We start from the raw sequence: 22,357 nt of genomic DNA, 5'->3' as shown, positions 1-22,357 counted from the left end.
ATAAATTGTTCTCTACGCTTTGTTACATAGCTGTTGAAAACCCCTTTCTCTCCTTTATTTCAGTATCTGTGAAATAACTATTTTGTTAGCCTTTGAGATGTGATATGGATGTGTCATATACTGAAGAGGTGAATTTCATCTAAGAAGAATCACCCCATAAACTGCAAATGCAGCCCGTTATCATTATCATCACTTCCTGGGTGGGACTTATTTACAATGGATGTAACATAGTCGCCCTGTCATTTTAAATGAAATAGTTTTCTTTTTGTGATTCTGTGTTGCTACATGGAAATAAGTTAAATGAAATGTTATCAACAGAACCCCTGTGATGAGCCTCCTCCTCTCCTTTTCATCTTTATTCAGTTGATGGAAATCTCAAACGGCTAGGTACTTAAACAGAGGCTTTTCTGAGCTCTGTGGTATTAAATGTCCAGATCATTAGGCGATATATTCTTATGACGCGGAAAGTTGAGGGTTGGTCACATTTTTACCATAAAAATAATAAAAATTATAAAAGAGGCTAGTTGTAATCTCAGCATTAAACGAAAAAAACAAATATGCAGAATGATTTAGGTAATGTCCTTTAAATTTTCCCAGCCTGGGCTGTGTATCCCAGTATACTGATTTTGTTTTGACAGAGCCATGTCTCATGCACACAGCATGATGAGCCATGTCAAAGCTTTTTAATAATGCAAACCATGGACAAAGAAGAGGATGTGGAGCATGTGCAGACTAAGGAATATCCACAGAATCACATTTTTTTTTTTTTTTTTTTTTTTTTTTTTTTTTTTTTTTTTTTGGAGACGGAGTCTTGCTCTGTCGCCCGGGCTGGAGTGCAGTGGCCGGATCTCAGCTCACTGCAAGCTCCGCCTCCCGGGTTTACGCCATTCTCCTGCCTCAGCCTCCCGAGTAGCTGGAACTACAGGTGCCCGCCACCTCGCCCGGCTAGTTTTTTTTGTATTTTTTTAGTAGAGACGGGGTTTCACCGTGTTCGCCAGGATCGTCTCGATCTCCTGACCTCGTGATCCGCCCGTCTCGGCCTCCCAAAGTGCTGGGATTACAGGCTTGAGCCACCGCGCCCGGCCCAGAATCACATTTTTTTAAGAGAAACTTGCACTCTAAAATAGGTGCAACCCAAAGTAGATTCACCATCTAAAAATCTGTGTGTTTGAAGCATTGTAATCAAAAACAGCAGGTAGTTAAAACCTAAGTCATTTAGGGAAATAAAAACAGAACAATAAAGGATGTCTGGATATAGGAGTATCTAATAAAACCTCAATGAATATCATAGCTGAAAATGCTAAGTCATTATTGTGTCAGAGACTGAGAAAGCAAAAGTACATTTCTGTAGTTACTCTTTTTTGGGGGGAATCATTTATAATTTTGACTTCCTAAAGCATACTTTAAAACAGTTGAAATATTTTTTATGCTAAATTATTGATCATTGCCTCCTTTGGAGCTGTCAATAATCAACTCCTTTTTGTCACTTCAGCCATCACCTGTACTGGAACTGTTTGATTTGAGACTTGATATGTGAAACTAAGGAGGACTATTCTTAATGTCAGAGTTGGTTCTTTCTCTTTATTAAATATACATTGCTTACACATTCTTATTCATAAAAGAAGAAGAATTTTAGCAGTCTCTCTTACAGAGATGCCTCAAAGTATAAATTTGTTTGTAAAATAACAACAGTTACTGATGTCTTATTTAGGTTGATGGAAAATAGTATATAGGCAAAATTATTCAATAGATTTTATCTAGATTTTCCACTAGAGAAAATAAAGAATACTATTAATATTTTTAAACATTACAAAATGGAGAGCAGAAAGAAAACAATATACAAAGTAAACAGGTAGACATGAGGGTTGGAAAGTAGATATGAAACATTCTAAACTGAAGAGAAGTTAAAAACCCAAAGTACTCAAAAGTTGTATTTATTTGATAAAATGTATAAGATATTTTATTTATAGAGGTATGGAAGCTTAAGTCAGAAGGAAATCCAGAAAGTATTCAGTCCAAGACACAATAACCCAGTCTCAAGGTCACTTTGCTTCTGCCTAGAGTCTCACAGTGTCAAGGAGTCCAGCAGTTAATGAGATAGCATTGTCTTATTCAGAATAAGTCTTTTTTGTTATTTTCTTTATTTTTATGGATTTAGGAGTACAAGTACAGTTGTGTCACAAGGATATATCGCTTAGTGATGAGGCCTAGGCTTTTAGTGGACTCATAACTGGAATAGTGTACATTGTACCCAACAGGTAGTATTTCAGAATAAGCCTTAATATCACAATGTTCTTATTTAAAGAGAACTGAAAGCATCTTTCCAGGACTTTTTCTTTTGGTGTCACTGAATAACAATTACATTAGTTGTTCTCTTTCGGTTGCAAGTGACAGGAAATGGAAGTACATTTGGTCACAATTTTTTTTTTTTTTTTTTTTTTGACACAGAGTCACTCTGTCCCCCAGGCTGGAGTGCAGTGGCACAATCTGGCCTTACTGCAGGCTCCGCCTCCCAGGTTCATGCCATTCTCCTGCCTCAGCCTCCCGAGTAGCTGGGACTACAGGCGACACCACGCCCAGCTAACTTTTTTGTATTTTTAGTAGAGACGGAGTTTCACCATGTTAGCCAGGATGGTCTCCATCTCCTGACCTCGTGATCCACCAGCCTCGGCCTCCCAAAGTGCTGGCCCAGGCCTGGTCCGCAATTTCTTTTTTTAAGTTCTTCTGATTTCATGTGTGGTTTAATCAGGAGGCCAAACAATATCATACAGAGTTGATTTGTATTTCCTAGCTCTGCTGGTTTTCATTCTTAAAAGGATGGTCCCTTTATAGTGTTCTGTAGCACCCTATGTTTACATCTACCATTCACTGATTCAACAAATATTATTTCTATCATGTATCAAGTTTAGTTCAAGCCAGTAGAACTACAGCTGTAAACAAAACAGTAATTCTCTTACAATTTCACAGTTGTAATGGGGAAAAGCAAACTATGAGCAATTAAACACATAGATAATTTTGTGCATGGTAAGTGTGCTATGAAAAACATAAAACATGGTCAAAGATAGTGTGCTGGGGACAAGAAAGGGTATCTTCTTGGGACAGAGCTTTAAGGGAAGCCCTCTCTGAAATCATGAAAAGGAGGACACCTGTAAAGGTCTAAGGAAAGGTTGTTCTAAACAGGAGGGAAAGTAATTGCAAAGACTCTGGTATGTGGATGAGGCTGGTGAATTCAAGGTTCAGAGAAAAGGCTGGGGTAGCTAAAGTGCAGTGAACATGAAGGAGAATGATAAGGAGACAGGTTGGGAAATGAGAAAGATCAGATCCTATAGGATTTTCTCATGTTCAGGACTTTGAATTATATTCTAAATATATTCATTTTTAAAGATTAATGATATATTTCTATCTGTCACACTACTTATCAAGCTATTGTTATTATGTACTCATTGTCTTCCTCTCAGGTATCATGTCTTTATAGCAAAGGAATTCTTTTTTCTCCTGTGCCAATTAATTAATTAATATTTTAAGTGCTTCTACAGTGCTTCCTTAGAAACATACTGGAATTTGAGCCCTAATGACATATCCTGGATGTTGTTGTTGGAGAGACATAATTCCACAAATATTTGTTAATTGCCTGAGAGGTGTTGGAGTCCTAGGACCTGAGGATAGTGGTGAACAGTGTAGACAGATATGTGTGCTCATGTAGCAGAGTGTATAAAGTGAGGGATATGAAGAAGAATGTAGATAGAGACAATCAAGAAGGGCAGTAAATATGGACCAGAAGTGTAGATTCAACCCAGAATATTTCCTGTTTCGTTTTGTTTTGTTTTGTTTTTTCCAGATTCATTTCATCAGCAAGTTTTCACTGGCAATATAGGAAAACACATACCATTGATAGTACCTGTCACCACCTATGTGAAGCAAATTACAAAGTCAACTTTTTAGATGATATTTTGGCACTAACACTATTACATGAGTATTGATTTTAAAATAGTCACCTTAAAAAACTATAATTGCTATATACTAGTGCTCATAAGAGTTTTGGAGCTCTTGTTTTACATAATGTCTTTTAAGTAGGTAAACAAGTCACATAAGAAAAAACACCCAAATTTCTGATTAGTATGGTTGCTTTTGTATATTTTTAAATCCCACTTCTCTCTCTCTCTCTCTCTGTCTTTTTTCTCTTCCTTCTTCTCTACCTCTTTCCAGTTAGTATATGCTTTTTAAAAGTGACACTTCCTGTCATATAAGCATGTAATGCCACCTGCTTAACAAAGAAAAACACCAAAAACTTCTGTAAAGGTTTTATAAATTTTTTTAAATAATGTTATTTTCTTGGTAAAAAAAAATCATTATATCATTTATTTAAACATGTACTTTCTTAAAGCACTTAATATTCAATTTATATTAGTGAAATTGATGAGTTTATATGCAAAGATCTAATACATCAGTTTTATTGCATTGTATTTCATAAAATGAGATTCTTTTTAGTCTTACCTGTTTTCACATTCAGTAATGTACATACAATATGGTAGTGGCATTAATTGCACAAAGTTAATGTAAGGAGCAATAGAGATTATTTTATTCCAGAGCATGTCCAAAATATTATAAGAAAATGAGGTTCTCCATCATTATTCATGTGGTTTCTCATTACTGCTAATAATCAGCTGAAGAACCCAGTCATTCTTAATTATGGTTTTTAAAACAAAGACCAGAAATTGTATGACTTGATTGGTATGAAATGTGGGGGGAAAGGTCTTCAGCAGATGCAGTGGTATAATTTACATTAAGTGAATTGTTTAGAGTCTGTGTAATATGATCAGAGGAATTTGTAGGCACACATATTCTTTGTCTTATGTATTGTAAAGTTGGAGAACATAAGAAACGTGGACTACCTATATGAAGTTTAGAAAAACTATTTTTAAAGGAAACAGTAATTTTTTTTTTTTTTTTTTTTTTTTTTTTTTTTTTGTGGTGGGGTCTAGCTCTGTCGCCCAGGCTGGAGTTCAGTGGCTCAATCTCGGCTCACTTCAACCTCTGCCTCCCAGGTTCAAACAATTCTCCTGTCTCAACTTCCCCAGTAGCTGGGACTACAGGCGCCTGCCAGCACACCCAGCTAATTTTTGTATTTTTAGTAGAGATGGGGTTTCACCATGTTGGTCAGGCTGGTCTCCAACTCCTGACCTCAGGTGATCCACCCGCCTCGGCCTCCCAAAGTGCTGGGGTTACAGACATGAGCCACCACGGCCAGCCCAGAGTAATCTTGTATCTCTTATTTAAATTGACTATATATTTAAAAATTTGTCTATACTGAAATAAGAATTTTGCTCATTGAAATCTTCAAACTTATAAATATTAAATTTGAAGCATGCACTCTCAATGGTTCAGAATTATTGAATATTGCTAAGAACCTGATTGTCAGACTGCTGCTTGAAAAATAGAAGTTTCTAAATATTAAGAATAGGTAGGAATTTCTCTAAACCCGAGTCATATACCAGGTTGTAATGGGAAGAACGTGCTCCTTTTCTAGTCCTGAATCTCCTTATAGATAGTATCTTTTGATACTTCTTAGAATTACACACTTCACCTTGTGAGCTGCAGGACTTAAATTGCAATATCCCACAGCTTTTAGCAGTTGCATTTTCAAATGTGAACTAGCTGATTCCATTGGTTGACATTTTCAGAACCCAACAGTTTAAGAAATATGTTTTATGATTTGGGTTTTTTGAAAGATGAGAATCAGACCTCTAAATTTATAGAAAATAAAGAGAATTTTCATTTCTCCGGTCTTATCAGAATAATATGAAAGAAACAATGTATACTCAAATAGATAAAAATATTTTTTCTCTCAAATTTTTGGCCAATACCAAAAAAGTCTAATAACCTCACATTTTCATGAAACCACAAATTATATTTTCTTAAAGCTCTGTTGTAGTGCTTTGCAAGGCCAATTTCCAGCATTGGGATTCTGTGGGAGACTTTCATTTAAATTGGACCTTTTAAAAACCAAATAATCTTATTTTTTTGTACTTTTTTATATAATTTGAGCTGTTATGATTTGCTTTACAATTTTGATGACTTTTGGCAGTGTAGATATTTCATAAATAGGAGAAAAATAGAGACCAGAAATAGAAAGGATGAAATACTACAAAAATTCTTCTCTTGTGGTATTTCCAGTAGCACTTAAAATAACATAAGAAAAAAAATACTGTTGTGAAGTATGTTTTAAGAAGCATTATGACAGCAACAGGAATGTCTTTAAATAGGTACAGATTTGTGTTTTCTATACTTCTCTATGCAACTCTTCTGAGGATCAAAGTTTCATTTTAAATCAGTAGGAGCTCAATATTCAGGTCAACCCTACATGAATACAGGGCAAGACAAGAATTTTGGGTCAAATGATGGAATTTTTAGTGCCAGTTTTCATGCAAATAATGCTGTCATTTATCTAAAAAAATGATGATTCTGATCCCATTTTAAAAGAACCTCTAGGTAATTTGTGTTTGTTTTGGTTTTGCTTATCTTTTTCTATTAGCATTCATTAAGTTGTACTGAACTAGAATTCTGATCTGTTCTATCTGGGACTATAGTTGATGGAGTTACAACAAAATAAGTGAAGGAGATATCAATTCTATAGGATGGATCACATTAGAAACATGTCTTCTATCTATTGAAATTTAAATAGCTGGCCCCTAATAGACTCTTAACAAATGTACACTTGATTAATGTTTATGTTATAATAATAAATCTCAATATGAATTGAACCCTAGTTATTATAGTTTGTAATATAGTTTTCACTGTTTCGATCTTTGCAAAATTATACTTATGAATACAACACAATCTAAGAGAATGTGTCTGTATAAAGTTTTTTTTAACTGCAGTAATTGCTTTCTAGCTATTGTTAAGGTGAACTTTGGACTTTTGTATAGCTATATTTTTTTAGAATATGGGCATATAAGACATTGAGAATTTAATAAGACAAAAAGAAATATGATTTTTAAAAATATGTTTTTTCAAAATATATTTGAGTTCTGCTTTAAAAACCAAGATCCACTTAGAATAGATAATTAATAAAATATAACTTGTCATAAATGAGTTATCTTCTATTGGGTAAGGAGAGATGAGAATGTTTTCTGTGGGAAAGAGACATGTTGTTGATCTGTTCCAAGCAAGAGACTTTACATTTTGCTTGAAACAAAGCAATATGTTGTTTATATAAATTTTTAAAAATCATGTAATGACTGTTATTCACAGATGAAGTTTCTAGAATTACTTTTAGAAATGTCAAAACAACTTCTATAAAGAATTCTTCAGTAAACCTTTTGAGAACCTCTAATATGCTGGACACTTTGGTAGAATAAAAAAAGAACAGCAATTAACACACAGTACAATGTAATGGGGGAAAATAAACAAGTAAGCCAACAATTAAAATACTGTAGGCTAAGTGCTATTCAAATAATAATATGGAGGTGAGGAAGAAAGTTGGTAACATAACCCGGGGAGAAATAGGAGAATAAGCAAAAGGGTTCCAGAAGATGTGACATTTAGAAGGTTTTTGAAGTAAAATGGAAACAGTCTGTGCAAGGACACATAGTTATGAACGAATAAAAGGTTGGATTTTACCTGAATTTTGGAGAAAGAAACAAGGTTGAGTGTAATACATCTGTAGAACTTTGTGAGTGAATTTAAGAAGAATGAAAATGTAAAGATACAAGTGTGTAACAAATGAAGTCTAACCTCCTTATCATGGCATTCTGCAATCTAGCCCCACCTACCTCACTAGGCTAATTAATACTTCTGCCTTTCTCCCAGTTCCAAAAATGTATACTTCAAACGAAATCACTTTCTCAGGTATCATGCGATTTCACTTCTTTTTGCCTATGTTTGTGACATTGGACTTCTCTGGGTTGTTTCTGCCCTGTTCATTTCACTTTTCTCTCTTTTTTAGCACCACTAGTAATATAATACCCATTTAAACCATCATTTCTATATAGAATTCTAAATAGAATTGGCTATTACATCGTATGTCACCCCACTGCACAAACACATACTCCTTGAATACTATCAAAGCACCCTTATAATACTTCATTGTACTTGTCTTCCCTTGTATGATCCTGAGTCCCATGAGGGTAGGGATTATAGCTTAATCATCCTTAGCACCAAGCACAATACTTGGCATGTAATTAATGCTCTACTTCTTTTAGAAGAATAAATAAATTATCAAAGGTCAATGGTTTGGATCATTGGAAGATAATGCAGTATGAGTAGAATAAGATTGTACCTAAGAGAAATGAAACAATGTTATTTATACAAAAAGATTATGCAATTTAAAAGTAAGATTTGTTCTTATTTAACTTGTCAGTCTAGGTAAAATATACTGGATTTAGGAAATATGAACCTTTGATCACTGGAGAGCTATTATCTATAGTGAACCATGCCTTACTTCCCAGCCCTTACTGTGCTTTGAATAAAGTATTCACCATTTACCTCTTTTTGCCCTGGTTCTGATTGTGAAGTTGGCTTTTGTAGATATCTTGAAATTAGAAAAGGTGTACTGTAGGAAACTCAGCGATATTTAGGTCATGTATAAATGAATTAATGGGCATTCTGTTTTATGCATTACCTCCATGAGTTAGTATACTATGAATACATCTTTAAGTGAGTGACCTCCCTTACGCAAGCTGCTGAAGAATCAAGTCGATCCTGAAATGAAAGACCCAGCCTATACAAATAGTGTCCAGTTTTGTTATATTGTTTAATTGATAGTTCAAATAAAATTTTAGGAGGGAAAAAATTTTCTTTCATTTTGTAAGGTTATTTTTCTCTGCTTCTCTTTTATGCCAAAAAAAGTTCTCAAAAGTGGCAGAGAAACTTCCCACCCACACAAAGACATATTCATTTATATTATATGTATGGATATATTACATGTATGTATAGTCACACACACAATGACGGGGATATGTCCTAAGAAACATGTTATTGGGTGATTTCATTGTTGCATAAACATCATAGCATATACTTATACAAACCTAGATGGTATAGACTACTACACACTTAGGTTACATGATACAACCTATTGCTTCTAGGCTGCAAACCTGTACAGTATGTTACTCTACTGAATAGTTTAGGCAGGTGTAACAAAATGGTGTTTGTGTATCTAAACATAGAAAAGGTACAGTAAAAATATAGTAGTATAATCTTATGGGACCACTGTCATACAGACAGTCTATGGTTGACCAAAATGTTGGTGTTCCTATACAGTACATGACCATATATTTATATGTGTACGTGTGTGTGTGTGTGTGTGTGTGTGTGTGTGCTATCCCATACTACAATAATCAAGAATACAGATCAATTTTATCTGGCAATGTAATGAACCAAAGCAACATTCAAAATAAGATAAAATCTATGGCAAATATACTCATTCTTTCTCTTTAATTCATTCTAAAAGGTGTGATGAAAACTCTTCTGTAATGATGTCATTAGAGTTACTATATAAAGTCTTTTATGGAATTCAGACTGTTAAATGTATTATTCTTTTAATGTTATGGGCTGGGAAAAATTAAACAAGGAGCATTACAGCTGAGTTTCACTACACATTAATTATTTTAATTGACTGTTAAATGAATATCTGATAAATCAATCTTGCAATTCCTCATGCTTCATGACATGCTTAACTCAGTATAGACACTTAAGAATCGTTATGATGTGAGAGCTTTAATACAAATTCAAAATCGTTATAATTAAGATCAAACTCTTACCTGATGCTCAGTTCTAAGCCTTTTCATCTTTAATTGAATTTTCTTTGACCCATACCTTGAATTTAACATTATAGTATCAATAGGCAGAATATATCATCAAGCAAAGCATCTTTAATATGTTGAGAAAAAAATATTTTGTCTTCAGAGCACAACATAAAAACTGGCCTTAACTGACATTCTGTATAAATAGTCATCCTCCTTGGAATTCTTTAAAGACATCAGTTCTCTCCTGGTCACTGCCATGAAGACAAAGAATGCCTTAATGACTGTATTGAGGTTATCATTAAAATAAAGGAGATTTGCAGACATCAGCTATAAATCACTATAAAATGGCCGGTGGGTAACCTTTGACACAACTGATTTGAAATAAACCTGGAATGGATTTGTAGCCTTTGGCTGAGCCAGTAAGTGGGCTAAAGGTCTTTTCCATCCTCTCCTTCATTTCTTGCAGTATTAGTTCCTCTCCAAGTGACTGGAAAGGAATTGGAAGTATATAAATTGACATGTGTATTAAGTTGAAGGCAAATAGGTCTATATGAATAATAGTGTTAAGGATATTCATGGTGTTTATTTGAAATATGTATTCTTTTGATATAAATTTTAGGATTCTGAATACATCTTGAATTTATTATAGCTACTTTGTTAAAATACTTCATGATTTAGTGTCATAAAAATTTTGTGAGGGTCTCGACCAGTATTACTCAAATTGAGTATTACAAGGCCCCTATCTATGGGGTAAAAAAAAATTCTTCAGAATTAAAAAGAAATTACGTTATTGCAGTCTAAGTTTTCAAAGAAATTATTACTTAATGATTATTTTTCTTATTGGCATTTAAATAATAGAGAAGCAGCTTTGAAAAGTTGCCTAAGCTTACACCTCTGTGACTTGGGTTCAAGTCGGAGGCTTCTTAAAGGTATGACTGTTAGCAAATTTTTGAATATCTTCAACCTCGTTCTCTTTATCTGTGAAGTGGGGTTGATGATATCTTGTATTCTTGCTCTAAGAATAAAATAAAATATATGGAGATGTTTTGTAACTTGTAAAATTTTGATGTCAAGGAGTAAATCGTGTTAGAAAATCAGCCCTGAAAAGTGAACTGCTATATAATAATTTAAATTATTTTTAAAAGTTAGAAGTTTTTAGGTTATGAAACCCACTAAACATACTTTCATAGTTTTTTAATGTTTAACTTACTCTTCAAAATGTTTGTATAACAAATAGTGTATTGGGCTTTAAGCATTTATTTCTTTTTTAAAAACTAGCTCTCTCCATGACAAAATTGCATTATAAAATTAGCATTTCTTTTGGTGTAGGGAGAAGTTCTCAGGTAAAAATATGTAAAAAATATATAATGTATAATTCCTGTATTCAAATAGACTTATACTGTGCCTTTTATTTATTCACTAATAGGTTAATTAGAAGAAGAAAGGAAAAAACAGTTTAAGTCAATCATAATGACAAATAATTGATTTGATGAATATGTCGAGGAGGGGAAAATACTCTTTAGGTCATTTCTAGTAAAAATTCATCTAATCCAAAAAGCAAATTTTTGAGACTTAATCTTCCAACAACTCATGCCCTTGATATATTTTTGTTAAGTCTTCAGACTCTTCGAGAAAAAACAAAAAAGGTGGTCTAAGGATTCACAGAATAAGGAATTGATAACTTTATGAAAAGTTAAAAAAATTAAACACCTAATATCCAAAATTCAAATCCAAGAGTCAATCACTTTAGTGACGAAGAATTCAATCTAAATAATCCAAATGAAATGAAATGCAAGAAATTTTTTTCCCCGTAAAACTCTTCCTTCATGACATTGTTTTAATCATAATGATATTTATTTCACTATCGAAGTTTCCTAGTCACTTACATTGCCTTAAAATGTTTTATCTTCTAGTGTATAAATTTCTTCTCTCTCATGACCTATCACTCTCTTGGGAATAGTGTTTGTCTAACAAATTAAAGAATTAACCCACCACTTGGGGGAAAAAGAAGAGACAGGGGTAGATGGCACAACTGTTCTAATTTTGTGTTCATAAAGGAAAATTGCTAATTAAGTGGCCTTGTTGTCTGGGGAAATACTCAAGGTTCGTGATCTTGTGCTAAGGAGAGCAAAACTGCGGACACATACACACGGCGTGGGTTTAAGAGCAGAAAATTTAATAGGCAAAAGAAAGGGGAGAGAGAGAGTGAGAGCACTTCCTCCTGCGGAGGAAGGGGACGAACGAGTGAGAGCACTTCCTCCTGCGGATGCTCAAAGGGGTTTCTGTGTTTGGGAAGAGATGTGGTCCATTTTACAGAGGGGTTTGAGGAGGTCGTATTTGATTTACACTGGGCCCAGGAGATTGCTTTGCCCAGTGTCAGGTGTGCCATTTACATAGTCTGTGATCTTTCATTATGCAAATGGAGTTTATCTGGCAGGTACCCTGACACTCACACAGGGACAAAGAGAAGGGAGGAGATATCCTCCATGTTGAAGGTACCTGGCTTCTGGCATAGCTGCCGGCATTTACCTATGCAAGCTTCTAGCTTGCTTATCTATGCTTGCAGTTTGATTTCTCAGGCTGCTTTTTGTTAGAAATGTTTCAGGGGCTGCTTTTTATTAAAGGAAAATTCCACTGAGAACTCCTTTATTCTCACTAACTGCCTAAATAATTTCTTACTAACTCCTATATCACTATTACTGTACTGCTCTTAACCTGAGGAGTAGATCTCAGTCTAGGTTAAAGTAAGTAGGGTACGAGAAGTGAGTTTTGCATTTAAATTTTATTTTTACTTATTTTTGGACTTTTTACCTTTTGTCTTCAGTGACTGCCCCTTTTTCTCTATCTGTAATGAATGGAATGAAAAGAGTTGTAGTTTGGATGTACTGACCTAGTCAAGACTCAAGTTACATGAATAGGAGGAAGCCTGTGGCTAAGTAGTTCCTGACAATGGCTTTCTTAGCAGACATCTCTGAGTAGAAAGCAGTGAGTCCCAGGGACATCAAACTTTCAACTCTTAAGAGGAAAGCAAGGGAGCAAAGTTCTGAAGACTGAGAAGAACTGAAATTCAAGTGGTGAGGAGAATTCATTACAAGAGATTTAAATATAGAGAGATACATTTTGATATTGCATATGTTCCTATTCTATTATTCACAAGTCAAAGTAACATTTGCTGGATGTGTATGTGCATCATACATAAAGGTAAATAACTTTTGAAATGCTATAATAAAAACAATAGGAAAAACTTTGAATTAATCGAGTTATTCATTAATCTCCACTATCCATTAAACATTTAGTAGTTAATAGTATTTAGTAAATTTTTTTCTATTCAAGGTATATGTGGGTGTAAACAGTATACTCAGAACACTTTAAAAAGGAAAGTTTTCTTAAAGTATTTGAAATTTGATTATGTAGCCATCAACAATTCAAGAAAACAACACAATAAAATGAAATACAGTGATATGAATGTTACAGTCAATAACACTAGGGTGCTGCCTTAGGCTTCCCTAGCCTTTTCTTGCTTCGTGTTTCATTCTAATGTCTAATCCATTAAACACACACACACACACACACACACACACACATACCCCTACACACCTGTCCTTCTCCAAGGTTCTGTGCCTTAGACAATTTGGCCTTCACTCATCTCCCAAATATAAACCAATGCATGGTTTATATCAGTTAATTGTCGTAACTGTCATTACTCATTAAACAGTCAGTTATAGTGGGTTCACCAGACTGTTGGGGATTTGTGCCATAGGAGCTGTGCATGCATGTTTGTGAGCACTGGGAATGACTCTTTGATGTAATTAATTGGAGCTCGTAATAAATGACTTATGCATAATGATGCTTTCTATTATTTCTCCCATTCTGCCAGGTTGCTATCTAAAGATGGTATATCTGCATATAACCAGACCAAACTTTTCAAATATCTGAGAAAACATAAATCTCTCAGAGAGCCATAGATAACTATTTTGAAAAGGAATTTTGGAGTCCTCTGAGACTCCTTCAAAGTGTTTCATTTTGTTTTGTTTCAAGTTCATCAGTGTTTCATTAATATTTTCATGAGTTTTTCTTCCCCCGCCTCAATGGGCTATCCATGCCTTCATGTGGTATTTTTACTTCTCTTTTATATGACTCCAATGGATCAAACCTTCTACCACTGATTTGCTTTGATGATGTTATATTGTTCTGCTTTCCTTTTGATAGTAATTCCTTTTGTAGATTCCAGTAGAGATGCTGATGTGCTCTTTTTGTACATTTAGGTTCAGGTGGAAATGCCATTTCCAACATAGAGATGATAGTAGAATTTGATCAGCATGACTTCCATTTCTTTGTTTTATAAAGTTGTATTGCTCTGTGAGCTCCTGTTTTACTTTTTTTAATGAATCTGTTCCATCATTTAACAGTTTTGTAGTTCTTGGCTTATGTTTGTATACAGATCTTCAAGTGGAACTAACAGGAAAGCAATAATGACAAATGCTTTGTAATTATAAATTTAAGGACTTACCAGGTGGTGTCAAAAACACATTACATTTTCTTGTACAAGAGCGACCAACTCCTTAATTTCTCTAAAGCATTTTTAAAAGATTTTGGAGATTTACATTTAGAGGTTAAAAAGAGGAACTGGTGTGATTATTAACATCAATTCTTACTGCTCTATGCTTCCTTTTAGCCTCTTGGTAGAAGAACTGTTAATCATTTCAAAAGATAACAGCAATCATCCAGCTGTAATGGACACTATAGGACAAAATAGCCATTATTATTAGGAATTTGAAGTTGTCTGGGGACCAGAGGTTAAACAAAGTTGAATTGGAAACACCATACATTTCCTACTGGCTCATGTTATAACTATAACTGTTCTCATCACACATTATTGTTGACACGTGTATTCCTCCCATTCTTCCTCTTTTCAAGTATAGTTAGAAAAACTTACTCTGTGGAATTTCTATGAGTGGGTTTTCATGTGATATTGTGGGTTAAATGTCTTCTAATATGACATTATTCTTGGTAAATATGTGGAAACTGTATTTATATGGTGTATTTTTAGGACATTTTGGAAATAAAAAGTAAGATTAGATAGTTAATCTAAAATGAAAAATTCAAAAGCTAAATTAGAGATCTTAAAGGGAAAGGAGAATAAATATTAAAAGAGAAGGAAGGAAAATGTAAAAAGGAATGGTATGGCACTATTTGGATTAATTCAAGGCAATTTTTGAAATTAAAAAGTGAATGTGGGGTCAGGGACGGTGGCTCACGCCTGTAATCCCAACACTTTAGGAGGCCTCGGTGGGTGGATCACGAGGTCAGGAGATCGAGACCACCCTGGCTAACACAGTGAAACCCCGTCTCTACTCGGGAGGCTGAGGCAGGAGAATGGTGTGAACCTGGGAGACGGAACTTGTGGTGAGCTGAGATCGCGCCACTGTACTCCAGCCTTGGCGACAGAGCGAGACTCCATCTCAAAAAAAAAAAAAAAAGAAAAAAAGGGAATGTGAAGTATAGTTGATATTTCAGAAGCCACACTATTCTTTATTTATTTTTAAATATATGTGTGTGCTTGCGTGTATCATTTACAGCATTGAGGCATTAATTCAACAAAGTCAGAAAACAAGGAAAATATTGAGATACTAAGGGAAAGTGAGCGGGGGCATTTTAAACAGCAAATAAAATGATGGGTACTCTTTGAATACCTTTAAATTAATTAAGGGCCAGCAAATTAAATGTAAAGCAACATGTAATTACCACATTGAAGCACATGTCCCCAACCACACTACTAGCATCTACTTTTAAAAGAAGCAGGTATATATTAAGCAAAAGTGTAAAATGGCAAATAAGGAAGCCAAATGAGATGCTAGAACATATTACCCTCAGCTAAGTAAGACTTACATTTAAATGGCCACCAAGTCTAATGGTAGCATTAACAAAGGAAACGCATACCTATCAAAGAATTCCTGGAGCTCTTTCTGCCTGGTTAACAAAGCATTTTGCAATTTGTAAATCTAAAAGTAAGCATTTGTTCATGAAAAGGGGTTTCAAGACTATGTGCTATGTAAAATGATAGACTTGAATTTTAGGAACCTACTAATTAAATAAGGAGTTGGGATGGCTACGTAAGTAGGATTATTAATTCCTTGAGGACTAAGAAAATAATTTCAAGATTGTTAGTATTTTTGTCTTAGATTACTTTGACTCTTGCACATAAACGTAAACCTTTTCTCCTTTAAGTTCTGCTGAGCAGGTACATTTCAATCTCTTTGTAGATCCTCATGATATTTGTTTGTTTTGTTTCTTCTAGTAAACCTCTATGGACCTGTAGCAAAGAAATGCCTTATTTGGGTAGGAGAGGTGAAAGAGGGCTCCCGCAGTGCATTGAGGTAGAAAACGAATGAGAAAGGATGAGTTGTGCACAAGCTAGGGAAGAGAGGTGCAGCAACAGCGCACATTATGTAATTCAGGCTGTCGTGTAACTTCCCTACTTAGGTTAATACGATTATTTCATTAGAGAGGATAATAGCAGCAGCATGATTAATTTTGCAACATGTTTCATGAATGCCTTTACTCATCCCCATTTGTTATTACTGCTATTTATTTCACATGAGTATTTATGATAAACATGGGGACAATCACAATTTTCAAATCATGCAGAGGAACAAGCCTGAAATTTTATTTACACACACACACACACACACAGATATATATGTATATCTATTTTTTCAATCATTGTGTGGCTGTTGAAGAATCAAAGTATTTTTATAAATGAAACATTATATTGAGTATAAAGACAAACTGTTCTCAAAGAAGTTTAAACACATACACACACTTCCACTTAAATATATATCTAGGTTTTAAATAAAAAGTAAGTGGACTTATTTTCTTTATTACTGACCACGTAAAACAAAAGCCTCAAAGCTCCATGCCTAAATGTCCTTTGGTTTATGGGTTTCTAATGCCTGGCATATAATAGCCATTAATAAATAGTTGAAATACCATTGGATAAATAATAAATGGATGAATGTATGGATGATTGAATAAATGTATCTGTTCTTATCTGTTGCCATTAGACTGGTATACATGTGTTAACTGCCAAATAAATTTTGATTTTCAATAATTAATTTAGGTAAATATTTGAGGAAGTGGAATTTTGAGACACCTGTGATATGGAATGAACCAAATCATCAATTAGATAATGAGAATGAATAAAGATGTGAATAAAGATGTAAATAAAGGTGAAATTTAAATTCTGAAAGGTTTAATCATGTGCATGTCCTCGGTAGTGCATTTTGTGGTCTAGCAACCTACATGTGGGTATATTTCCGTGTTGTGAGAAGAAGAACAGAGAAACAGAAACAAATAGAATTCTCTAGGATGCTTGGATCTCTATTATCTAGTTCTCTATTAAAACTCCTTAACAAAGAATTGAAAAGCTAAGGAGTGAGGAGAGAGAAATAACACCCCAGGATTGCTAAGACTGCTTTCTGTTTATTAAATTATGTTTGATTTCTCTAAATCATTTGGTGTTTGTACATTATAAAATTATGACTTTTATACAATTATGTGACAGTAACATATTTTCTTCTAGAATAAATTATTTGAAAACCAACTAAATGAAATATATTTTAACTTTGTATATTTATTTTATAGTGTTTAACTTTATATGGAATAAGTTTATGGTGACAACTGGTATTCCCTCAGTGCATCTAAGGCTACATATTTGTTCCACATTCTTTATGCAATTTATTTTCATCTGTGTGGCAAATTGTCATTGGCTGGGATTAACTGATTAAGGCCTCTATAGTATTTCTACTACTGTGACCACCTGGTATTGAGATGTTAGCTTTCAGATAAGTTATCGTAGCTATAATTATGTAAATGGAACATCCCAGACCTATATGTTTATTTGGATTTTACTTACTTTGCCTTCTATCCCAGAAAACTAAGATTAGCTTAGTAATTGATTAGAAGAAGTTATATCATGAGTGAGCTTCTAAAATATTATTTTCTTGTACCATGTGTACATGAACTCTTGAGATTTTTCCAAAAGAATAGTCCAAACCACTGTTTAGTATTAAAGGAAATTTTCAATGCTACATAGCGTAGAGGACAGAGAAGCACAAAACAATTCACTGAGACAAGTGAATTTGTGCCTTAACTTTTTTATGTATAAAATGGCAAATGTTTGTATTACATCATTTTATTGCAGATATATTATTTTTCATGCGGTTATTGTGTAGCAGAATTATATAGCTAGGACTGAATTTCAGAAGTTACATTCCATCAATGCCTTTTTAAATTTAAGATTAAATTTGTCACAGAAATTAAAAGAGTATTGTATGTTGAGTCCAAAAACCTGGGTTTCATTAGAACTTTCTAAGCCTTACTTTCCTCCACAAGATTAGTAATTACTTCATAGTCTTGAAGATTAAATAAATTCTTTGGAATATTTATAGTGAACCCTATAGATGTAAATTATAGCCTTCTGTTAGTTAAAATTTGTTTAACTTACACATTTACTTAAACATAAATGCTTACTTTATATTTATGATATACAAGTTTGGAGCTACTAGGCAGATAACTAAATTCTTAACTCTTTGTGTATAAATGAAATAATTATGAAATATGTTATTTTCAAAAGTTCCAATTGGCAACCTCATTTAACTATTAGGCAAGTAATTAACAGGAAATTGCTTTGCTCACTGCTTGATGGTGTAGTTGATAGAAATAGTATCTTTTTCAATTATTTTTGACCTTGAAAATTACTCACATCCTTTTATTCATAAGTAATTTATTTAACATGTTTAAATGTGTGTTTTATTTGTAAGAATAGGAGTTAATCATGTTAAGCTTTCAAATTTCTCCAACATAGGATTACAAGTAAAAAACAAAAGAAAAGTCTTACCTTCAGCATTTTTTGCACATATTCATATTATAAGAATGCATTCCAGAAATAAATTGTTCATGTCCATTTTATAGTTAAGATTTTTAAATTTTCATCTACTCAAATGAAAAACAATTAATATAAAATGGGAAACTAGTGTAATTTTTGTATTCTTCATAAATAATAGGCATTTGGTATAGCAGCTCAGTAGTAAATTATTAAAAGAACAAAATTGTGAAATAATATCATATAATGGGTCAAAATTATTTATACAGTTACCAGTATAAAGATCAAGAATGTGAGTTCTTATTAATATACCATTAGCCTGGTCACACAATGGAAGAGAAGGAAAGGGCAATTTTGAATGACATTTATATCAACTTTGGAACTGTCAACCTCTATTATGTCCTTGGGGCCTTGCACTTTTTGGCTTTCAGACATCTGTGCTGCCTTGAATGAAGGTGCATACTAAGAGTTTCAGTGGGTCTCTTGCTCTAATAAATGCTTTGAATAGTTATCTTTCAGCATGGGCATATAATAGTTATTAGTGCTTAAAGCTAAGACATACGAAATTTCATCCCATCAGCACCCACATCCACATCATCTTCATCAATACCACCATTCCCCCCTCACTATACACTCACACTGTGTTTCCTCTCTGCTCATAAAAATCTTCCCTGTTCCAACTCTAGGAATACAGTCCTTCTCTTTTCTTTGCTTTGTTTTGCTTTTTTTGTTTTGTTTCTTTTTCTTTTCTTCACATTCAAGTAAAACAGCCATCTTTGATCCAAGCATCTCCCGAAACTTTTGCAAGAGTTATGATGATGTCAAAAAGAAGTTCTAAAGGCGTCATGACAGAAGTCAGTTTCACACAGAAGGTAGTAAACAGATACTACATTGAGAGGGGAAAACAGTGCCTGGAATATTTACAGCTGGGTAGTAAATAGTAAAGTCCCTGACAGTCAGGATATTTAGACTTAACTGACCAAGAGTAGATCTGGATTCTAATCTTTATTGTCCCATGGAATCTCAGTAACATTCAATTTATTATGCATATGAATGTTTCCATTATTAGCATATGATATGTCCCAATTATATTTTAAACACTGAGGTAATATTACATATTTTTAATGTTATCTTCTTATACAGAAGAAGCTTTTTAAAGGCTTTGGAAGTCTAATAAAACTTTTTCAATAGTCTCCCTTTATATTATTAATAGATGAGGCAGTGGCTCTTACGCTTAAGTGTACATCAGAATCACCTGGGAATGAATACTTGTTAAACACAGGTTGCTAGACCCATCCTCTGAGATTCTATGATGGAGAATTTGCCTTTCTAACAAGTTCCCAGGTGTGCTTATGGTGCTAGTCTGTGAACCACATTTTGAGAAGTATTCATTCATACTAGATTAAAATGTGAGGATACAATACTTCCATATTGCTGCCAATTATGACATCATATATAGAGATTATGGTTGAACAGGTCATGTTTCAGATTGAACAATTTAGGGATAATATTGCCCCTATAGCTTTTTTTTTTTTTTTTTTTTTTTTTTTTTCTGACACAGTCTCACTCTATTGCCTAGGCTGGAGTGCAGTGGCGCGATCTCACTCTCTGCAGCCTCAGCCTCCCCGGTTCAAGTGATTTTCCTGCCTCAGCCTCCTGAGTAGCTGGGACTACAGATGTGTGCTACCATGCTCAGCTAACTTTTTTTATTTTTAGTAGAGACAAGGTTTCACCATGTTGGCCAGGATAGTCTTGATCTCCTGACCTTGTGATCTGCCCGCCTCAGCCTCTCAAAGTGCTGGGATTACAGGTGTGAGCCACTGCACCCGGCCATTGCCCCTGTAGTTTTTAAAATGCTAAAGTAAACTTCTCCAAATTATATGTTGCATCAATCATGGAATTATTTCATTTCCTGTCAAGATCCTATGAATCAATATAGATTTGGTATAATCATCTTTAATTTCTTACGTATCTGACATCATAGAAGATTGCTAATTTGAATTATCTCATGAATTTTCAAAATTTCTTTTACTGAAACAAACAATATAAACTGAAATAAGATGTATTACAAGAGTAATTTTTTTCCTAGTCTGTTCATGGGATTCTTAAGTGCACATAACCACAGAATCAAATAATAATCTAATAATATTAAGCCACTTAAAAATATAGACTTGATGCCAGGTGCCATGGCTCACACCTGTAATCCCAGCACTTTGGGAGGCCAAGGCAGGCAGATCACTTGAGGTCAGGAGTTCAAGACTAGCCTGGCCAACATGGTGAAACCCCATCTCTACTAAAAATACAAAAATTAGCCAGACATGGTGGTGTGCACCTGTAGTCCCAGCTACTCAGGAGGCTGAGGCAGGAGAATCACTTGAACTGGGAGGCGGAGATCACAATGAACCAAGATTGCACCACTGCACTCCAGCCTGGGCAACAGAGCAAGACTCCATCTCAAAAAAAAAAAAAAAAATTAAGTTAAAAAAATGTGTGTGTATATATGTGTGTGTGTGTGTGTGTGTGTGTGTGTGTATATATATATATAAACTTGAAATTGATGTCATATTTTACCATTTAACCATTTTGTAAAGTGATTTATTTCAGTGGTTCTTTTGGTAAAACTGTGCATTAAACTTTTGTATACAGTAATTAACATACACTTTAATATCACATGACTACCCCATTTGATTAAAAATTTTTCTACTTTCAACAGATCATCCTGTTATTGGTAAATATTTTATGTTCTTAACTCATGAAATAGCTAAGTGGAAACTAAATTTTTATTCTACAATAATATTAATGTAAAATTTTATATATTGTAAACATTGATATATAAACAAGTGGCACGATATTCCAATGTTAGAGCACAGGAAAGGAACAAAATAACCTTTTCAATTTCTAATTTAAAAAGTTATATAATGTTAATATTATCTCATTCTTATATTTGTATATGATGTGATATAAATTTTAATGATACTGTATCCATAAGTCTCATGTATGAAATTACCTGAGAACGATTTAAAATTGAGTATAAACTGTGTTTTGACCTGTCAAACCATAGAACAGCTGGAAATCATCAACCATGCTGAACTGATCACATGATCTTCATGACACATATAGTATACTAAAAGAAAAACCTGGAAAACAAATCTGGATTTTGAAAACATGGTGTTTGTTTAGTGTTTAGAACAGTATGACATATAAATAAGTTGTACATATTAGGGTTATGTTAATTATGTTTCTTTTCATTTTTAGATCAACTTCAAAGGTGTTTCTGCAAAACCTAGGGAGAAAGGATTATTTTCTAAGAAAGTTAGAACTTTTCTTGTGTGTGTGTTGAATTTGGAGAGCAGTTCTGATCGGAGGCACACAAGTATCTGTGGTCCTCCATCATGGGTGTTCCAGGTGCTCTGCTTAGGCACCAGCGTACAAACATGCATCAGATCCAACCCCTTTTCTTTGGAGATTAAAAAAAAAAAAGCCTACCTACATCATATTTCAAATTTAATGTATAATGTCTCTCAATACAAATGAATATAGTACCAAGAGTAGCTTTTTAAGAATATTTCTTACAGGTTACAAAAATTATCTGCTTTCTGTGGATAGTTGAGTACACATGTATTTTCTCTTATACGAAAGGTATTTGGAATGTGTAGTTGAAGGAGACATTATGTTGGCATCTAACCAAATGCTGTAATGTTCAGAATGAATGTTAAGATCACTGATTGGT

The 22,357-nt window shown here is 33.9% G+C and overlaps 1 protein-coding gene across 1 annotated transcript in view; it reads left to right on the top strand.

Moving 5' to 3' along the window:
* Positions 1–22,357, top strand: part of SOX5 (SRY-box transcription factor 5) — a 694,017-nt gene that overhangs the window by 625,417 nt on the left and 46,243 nt on the right. The gene's annotated exons all lie outside the window — the stretch shown is intronic.

Source organism: Rhinopithecus roxellana, chromosome 10, assembly GCF_007565055.1.
Source record: "Rhinopithecus roxellana isolate Shanxi Qingling chromosome 10, ASM756505v1, whole genome shotgun sequence".
Lineage (NCBI taxonomy): Eukaryota > Metazoa > Chordata > Mammalia > Primates > Cercopithecidae > Rhinopithecus > Rhinopithecus roxellana.
The sequence above is the reverse complement of the archived record's forward strand: the minus strand, read 5'-3'. Positions and strand labels throughout refer to the sequence as shown.